The following is an 8,636-nucleotide window of genomic DNA, read 5'->3' as shown; positions in this document are numbered from 1 at the left end:
TGCAAGTCTTATACCGAGTCAGATTTCATGCAACTGTGCAAGTCTTATACCGAGTCAGATCTCATGCAAACCGTGCAAGTCTTATACCGAGTCAGATCTCATGCAAACCGTGCAAGTCTTATACCGAGTCAGATTTCATGCAACCGTGCAAGTCTTATACCGAGTCAGATTTCATGCAAACCGTGCAAGTCTTGTTCGGAGCCTCTGTCATCCTGCTAGAGAGTAGCCTCAGCCCTCAGCCTTAATCCGTTTCACTACTGTAAGACTGAGAATATTACTATTGAAATATTTTCATAACGTTAGGTGGTGCTGTTGGAAGCCTTGCATCGGAGAACCAATCATGAGTGTTGTGGGCGGGCCTGCTTTCTGGGGGCAGTGACGCTCATGCAGAACCGGTGTCTCGCAAAACATTGCCGCGTTTGAATGTATGTTTGTATGAGAAACATATTAATCACTTAGTAACAAACATAACCTGTTAATAGGACGTGTTTCATCCGGGCCCCGGCGGCTAGAGGTCTTTCCCCCAGCGATAAGCCCGACTCCCGAGGCTTACGTTACAGAGCCTGCTGATGACTTCACACAAGTTCACAGTAGCAAGCGGACCACTTCCGGGTAGGAAAAATTATTGTAAAATAAACAACAGGTATAAACTCTCTTTGCAGCACATCAGTGTCTTGCTCTATATTGGAACTATGAAACATTGCATTGCCGCTACCAAATAAAATTCTAATAATAAATGTAGGCGTGTCTGCTGCCGGCCGTTCAAGATTTTGACAGTGAAATTCCCAGACGTTTGGTGGTTAGGTGGCGCTGTTGGCAGCACCGATGAGAGAGCAGTTCTAAAAATGGGCTGCACCTCCCGTGTTGTCTGATCGCAAAGTCCTTACTGATTGGGGAGGACTGAATCCAGCACTGGCCAATCACTGGCCAAGTGAACGGTTCCCTCCCATAACTAGCCGGCTGGGGGGAAAGTGTCCCAGACCCAGAGAGAGCTCTGCAGCATGCAGTAACGTAGTGTATCAGCGCAGGGCTGGCGCCAGGATGAAATGACTGAGGGGGCTGTTATAACTGGCGAGGGGGCTGATTTTTTTTTTTTTTTGATTTTTTTTGATTTTTTATTTTTTATTATATGATATTTTTATATCGTAAAACATAGGTTATATACCCGCTATGCCTATTTCTGGACCTTTTAAACATAATAACCTCTGAAAAGCGCAATAACAACACAAGAAAGACTACTATTCAAAATCAAATAAAACATTTATTTCACAGCAGCAGATTAAGGCATTAATAGAGGTTCAAGGGTTCAAAGGTTCAAATTTAATAAATAGCTACATCTCTGACACCTTGTGACAACCAAAGCACAGCAAATAGCGCTTCCCTGCCAATTCTGAAACAACAGAGCTATGTTTACAGGGGGTAGCCTACATCAACTTAAACTGATCAAATTTGATGAAGACTGCAGAAACAGCAGCCTAAACATGTCAGGTACAAACATTGCCTAACTGGCCTTTATAGATTAACTATTCTTAAAAAAAAAAAAAAAAAAAAAAAATTCAAGTGAGGGGGCCGAAAATTGAACTGAGGGGGCTAAGCCCCCTTAGGTCCCCTTGTGGTGCCGGGCCTGTATCAGCGTTAAGAACTCTCATGGGTCTGCCATTGAGACTAGGTCTATGCTAACGCGCTGGGTCATGGACAGCACAGTCGCCAGAATAAAAGGTTAAAACCACAGATATGTGACGTTCAACGTTTGTGAACCAATGGGTCGCATATCAGTATTTCAAATGAACCGACATTTTAAGAAGATGTCGGTTTATTTGAAAATGTTGCTGAGCTTCCAGTTCATTTGAAAACATTACGCAAATGGTCAGGGTTATGATTTAAATGTGATTCATTACATGACATTACATGTGACTCATTGCATGACATTAAAATGTAACTTACCCCCAAAACACTTTTTTTCAGCTTTTAACCAATATGTATGACTTTGGAAGAATTCTGGTCAGAATTTCCACATTTGAGACCAAACTGTTATACCATTGTACCATTTGTATCATTTTGAGCCGCATAAGTGACCTCTATGGGTTCAACCCTGCTTTTTTTTTGCACTCAAAACTGCACAAAATGAGGTACAACCTGACGTCACGATGAACCAAAGACTATGGGATTTCAAGATAGTACCTCCCCTACTCCCCCTGTACCCTTTCCCGGCTCCTCACAACTCCAAGCCTATTCCCATGATGTCACAAGCATTTTCCTACCAATATGGCGCTACAATACACACAGCTCATTGGCTGTTTGTGTCACTTGACCTGTTAATCACCTGTTAATTGATTACAATCGCCTGTTATTTTCCTACCAAGATGGCCATGTGGTGATGTAACATAATACTATCAATAAAAGCCACTATAATCATAAATAGAAATAAAAGGAAGGAAATGGCATTGTGTTGCTGTAAATCATTCCCAACCTTGTTCATACTAAGGAGCCCTAATTTAGTTCACATTTGGGCCATGGACCCCCAATATGATGAGATTTAGTTTCTCAGATGCAAATCAGATTTTTTTTGTTTAATGTAGCCTAGATATTATTTTGTCCAGAATTCCATATATATTAGGTTGAGAGACAACAGATAATTTTGGAATCCTCTCAATGACCACTGGTGGTCCCCTGACCCCACATTGAGAACCACTCAACCAGGAGGAGGGAGGGAATGTTGTGTTTGTGCTGCGGCCAGCTGCAGGCTACTCGCTAAACGGGTCTCGCGTTAAACGAGAGGGTGATTCTTTCATGGTGCACTGCACCTTTTGACATGAATCACGAAAACCCCCCAAATGAAAAAATTAAAAACGGACTTCATGGCGGTGTAGGACAAGTTGGACAAGTTAATAACATGCAGAAATATCCCATTGTGATTACATTAGAGCGTGTTTGTCCTGGGTTTGTGTTCTGCCGCGGCCGCTGGCTGATAACCTCGCCTTAACGTTAGTTACATGGCCGTCAATGGCAGTTTAGTAGTTTGCACTGAATGACCAAATTTATATAACTTTCAACCATTTTGAGCAACGCTGTTTCCATACAGGCCACCAGCGTTGGCTAGTTGTTGATATTTATAAAGATTTTGTAGCTCTCATATAATTTTGTTTTGTGATGTGGTGGGTAAACTGTCATGGCGTCGATTTCCAGTAAAAAAAATCCAAGTTTCTTGTCTGAGCCATGTGAGCACAGCCAAAGAGTATAGTGAGACAAGAGGAGACGATCATTTCTTGGTTTTTCCCATAGGTTTGTTCAAATCAAGCAGCATGCCATTTTGTCACATATCTGGGGGGGTAAGTCCCCCTTTAAATGTGACTCATGACATGACATGTGACTCATTACATGACATTAAATGTGACTCATTACATGACATTTTAAATGTGACTCGTGTTTGAAATGTAGACTTTGGAAACGCTGGGGATTGAACACGGCTCTCTCGTGTGAAGCCTTTACGCCCTCACTGGCCAGTCCACCGTGCTATTTCAACAGCAGACTCTATGACGTGTATACACAGATCTACAAATGTTGATATGCAACATATTTTGCTTCAAAAATGTTGACATTCAATCAGTGATACTCAACCCGAGGCTCTAGAGTCTAGAGTCTAGAGCCACATGCAACTTCTTTATGGGTAGTTGTGGCTCTTTTAAGTCCTACTTTAAAAATAAATAAATAATAATAATAAATAAATAAATAAATAAATAAATAAATAAATAAATAAATAAATAAATAAATAAATGAATGAATAAATAAATAAATAAATAAATAAATAAATAAATAAATAAATAAATAAACATCTAAGAATAAATAATGGGAGGAAAGGGACTTTTTTGGATTGTGGCTCTTGCAAAGATTTTTTAAAATTTCTTTGGTCAATGTGGCTCTTGAGTATAGGGAAAAGGTTGAGTACCACTGCATACGGTATCCTTGCTTGACAGAAATGTAAAGTGCTGACATTTTATTGGGGTGAGCCGGCTGGGTCATATGAAGTTCAGTATGAATAATAAAGATAATGTCATGGCTCAAATACAACAGAGAACTAATATATTGTGGCTTGTGAGAAAATGCTCTGTAGACACTAGTGAGTGTGAAATGATGCCCGTTTCCCTCCACTATACTATTATGCGGATATTAGGAGTTGCTGTGCAGTCAGTTGTGCTGTCTGCCTGCTGATTCAAACCTGATACGTGCCGTTGTCTCACTGGCAGCGACCGAGCTGTATGAAAAACATCTATTCAAAGTTTTTTGATGATCCACAATGCAACACCATGAAATAGATTAGCAGGCGCCACTCTTCGTTTTGGCATACATAATGTCTAATCCACGGAGCAGTTACTGGAAAGCAAGGCGACATGAAAGTGAATGGGGTTTGGTTGAACGAGAGGTAACCGAGACCATGCAAGATTCGCTTCATCTGTTTCCACTGTGTCAGTCACACTTTCCCACCTCCCCCAAGCGTGAAAACCTTTTTGTGATATTTGGAGCTCCCCCCCCCACTTTTTTTTTCACGAAGCATGACGTTAGTTAGACACGGACGTCATAGGCTACGCCCCAGCTGTAATCAGCTGACAGCTGCTGATTGGATTCATCATTCACCAATCACATCCATTCTCACAACATTAGTTAGGATTATAAATAGATAGGACAGTAGGCAGACAGGAAAGGTGGAGAGAGAGAGAGAGAGGATGACATGCGGGCGGCAAAGGAGCTCGGGTCGGTTTCGAACCCGCGCCGGCCGCCGCGCGAAGGAACGACCCTCCGTAGTACTACCAGGTGAGCCACCAGGACGCACCGCACGGCTCAAAGGTTTAACATGTATTCTAGCATTAGGGTCTGCATGGCTCAAAGGTTTAACATGCATTTAATGTCTTGCTTGGACTCACTCTGTTCTCACTCACTGTGGGTATGCAATTGATCGTGAATCTTGTATCCCCATGGGGGATTGTGCATGGCTTCTCCCTGTTGCTCCCTGAATCAGGCCAGCAGCGTGCTAAGCTGATTCAGGGAGCATCTTCTGGCAAGAGCGGAGCCATCAGCGCCAAGCGCCAAACATACGCTAACTGCGTTTCCATCTGTGCAATAAATGGTTAAATCTACGACTAGAGTGTTCTTGAATGAAAGCTTTTACATTGAAAATCCGCATCAACACAGGTGCATGGAAACCCACCTACCTTTTCCCTCTCCTTCCTCCTTGGACTCTTCCACCCCCTGCACCCCCCCCCCCCTCCCCCCCTCTCACACTCAAAACCAAACTAGCCCAAATGAAAGACGGAGGGAAGGCAATAAATACAAGCAGCCACCTCTCAAAGTGCTCAATAAGAGCTGTTGACAAATTAAGTAGCGGTCCACCAATAGCCCAAGGTCCTGTTAATGTCCCGCAAGCTTATTAAATTGCTGTTTTTATGCTTATGCCCATGCCGTATTTCTACCTACGTACACACACACACACACACACACACACACACACACACACACACACACACACACACGCGCACACAGTAACCCATTCGCTTGTTCCATTAGGCGTGCGTGTGTTCGTGCGTGCTTGCGCGCGCGTGTGAGTTATGCGAGCGGTCGCTAATTGCAGACAAATCGCTTTGCCGCACACAATCATTCCTGTTTTTTTGATGTTTAATTTCAGCAGTTGATTACCGGCGGAGTTTAGCGCCGCCATTCCTCTTCCTCCGCCGCCGGGACGACTCATCCGTCTTCTCGGTGCCTCTCACCGTTGCGCATACATAATGAGGCTCCGCGCTGACGAACGGAGGGATGGATTTCATAAATCACGCCCTTGTTTGCAACAGCTTTTCTCTCTCTTTGCCCGTCTCTCTTTTCCCTTTCAATGAAAGTAACACACGGGCCATTCTCCCTGTTGAGCACTGAGAGACGTACGCTCCAAGTCAATTAGTCACTCCGAGGCTTTTCCATTTGAGCCAATTCGGCTACCTCCCCCCCCCCCCCCTCCCCCAACAGAGCTCCGATAGACTTTCCGTGACGTTTCCTGTCACCGGAAGTGAGTATGCGTATGTGTAATGAGGTTATTATGCATATAATTAAGCAATATAGCATGAGAGCCAGTGTGTTGTGCCAAATATATCCCCCTGATAACTGCTGAGCAGGGGGATATATTCCACAACACACGCAGCTTTCATAAAACGGTTTCCAAGTATGATAATATAATAATAATAATAATACTATAAGTCCGACTCCGACTGGCATGTCATTCTGATAGAGTCAGTTGAAACACTACTGTAAGGCGGGACCGCAAGAACATGCGGGTGATTTGATTGGATCGTTCTGGAGACTGAAGTTGACATTGGCCAATCCTGGCGCTTGCTGAGTAGCTGAGAGCTTTCTGGAAACCCCGACAGGCAGCGCTGCATTCTCAGCGGTTGCTGAGAAGCTGAATGCTTTCTGCAAAGCCCGACACCAACTAACGTTACGGGGTTAAATGCGGGGTTAAATGCGGGGTTAACAGCCTTTCTTTTGCAAAGAAGACATTAGCCCGCATCTATTCTTGTACAAAACATCATTTTCTGCGAAGTATTAGTAAAGTTATAAGCGAAGATCGATTCACAAGGATCTGACAGCTGTCTCCGCCATTTTTTTTTCCTACGTTGTCATTTGAGGTAAGCCTTATTATTACTCTCTTAGTTGCCATGGCAACCAATAACCCATGGCCATGGGTTATTGAACTCGGTTACTGGAATTATACAATGGCTGTGAACCAATCAGATTGCTTGATTTGAGAGAGCCGTTTTATAATGTATAATAGCCTATATGGTGTACATGATGTATATTATATTGTAATATACACTATGTAAAGAATTGTTGTGAACATTGGATGGATTCTTGGATGCATTGGTTCAACACAGGTTGATATCATGGCATTGGGTTTTTGGGGTAATGTTGGATTGTAGTATTGGGAATGGGTATTGATAGGGATTGTAGGTGGATTTATGATGTATGTGTATGGGTAAGTTTGTGTACGTTTGTGTATATACATGCATATATATGTATGTATGTGTATGCATGAGCATGTGGGGAGGAGCGTGAGAGTTGGGATATGCATATAATATAGGGATGTATGAATTTGTTTATGTATGATGTGGGGGCAGGACTCGATAAGCCTAGGCTTCTTCCTGCCCCTTTTCAAACAGTTCGCCTTTTTTTTTATGTTTGAGTTTACGTATTTTCCTTTTGATGAAGTCTATTAGACTGTTATGTTTACTGTTTTTTTTCACTTTATGTATTGTTTTAACTGTTTGAAATAAATCGTTTCAATCAATCAATCAATCAACCATAGACATTTCGGAAAAAATCCTTATGTAACGCGGTTTAAGGCTGGAACAAAGCGAACCCGGGACCTACTGAATCGTGAGTGACCATAAAACATTTCAGTTGGAGCAAAAACTAAAAAAAAAAAAAGGCTTTGTTCCAGCCTTAAAAGCCGTTATATAAGGATTTTCTTTTAAATGTCTATGGAGAAATGTATGGGGAACTCACGTCCCGGGGCAAGAAATGTCACATGCCTGTTCAGGTCTATATCCCCCTCTCCACACCTGCCAAAAGTCTCAGGTCGCACGTTCGAGCCCCCGTGTTACCCTCCGGCTTGTTCAGGCGTCCATACAGGCGCAATTGGGCCGTGTTTCTGCGGGTGAGAAGCGGGATTTAGGGTTTGTGACCTTGTCGCTGCACTAGTGCCTCCTGTGGTCGGTCGGGGCGCCTCTTTAGGGGGGAGATGAACTGGGGGGGCGGGGAGAATAGCATGATCCTCCCACGCACTACATCCTGCCATTTTTTTCCTGCTCTCACTTTACGTCTGTTGACTATCCACTAATAAGCGCCATAAAGAAAGTGAGGCGTACTGTAGACACAGCAGGCGGACAGCAGACGAAGCCGCAGCGAGAACGTTGTTTATATATCTGTGCATCTCGCACAGTAGCTATATTTCCACGTTGTTAAATGGAACCCTGTGGGCTTTTTACAGCGTATTGGTTATGACAGTGCGTCTGCTCGGCGAATGGAGACTCGCATATCTGCCACCGGCACACTAAGACGCAGACGACGGGAGCTGGCTTTTACACAAACACAAACACACTATGCATGTCAATGAAAAACGCATTGGAAGCTTAGCATTGGTGTAATACAGTTTTTATTACCCGCTGCGCTCTCTGTGATCGCAAAATAAATCCGGCAACCAAATTGATTTATTTGTTTTTATCACTCGCTCGGCTGCTCGCCGCCTCCTTGTCGCACAGCCTATTGGATTCCCATATAAACCAGAGACACACATTTTTACAACCCAATTTAAAGGCATGTTGGGGGAAACAGGCAGGGCGGTGCTGCGCGGTGCTGCCGCGTTCCATTTAGACTCCATTTTCTTTTGTGGGACGCCGTCTTCCGCTCGTCACCTTCTGTGACCCCTTTAAAAGCAGCCTTGCCCGGGGTTAAGGAGAGGGAGAGCGCTAACGCCTCTGCACCCCCCCCCCCCCCCAGCTCACCCCCCCCCCAAGCTCTCAGTCCCTCTGCAAACAGCTACTCTCATCAGCTAAATAAATAGCACCTCTCACTGCTCCTATTCCACCCAGCAGCCGCAG

The sequence above is a fragment of the Poromitra crassiceps genome (genome assembly GCF_964638095.1).
Source record: "Poromitra crassiceps genome assembly, chromosome: 4".
Lineage (NCBI taxonomy): Eukaryota > Metazoa > Chordata > Actinopteri > Beryciformes > Melamphaidae > Poromitra > Poromitra crassiceps.
This window is presented reverse-complemented; position numbering follows the sequence as displayed.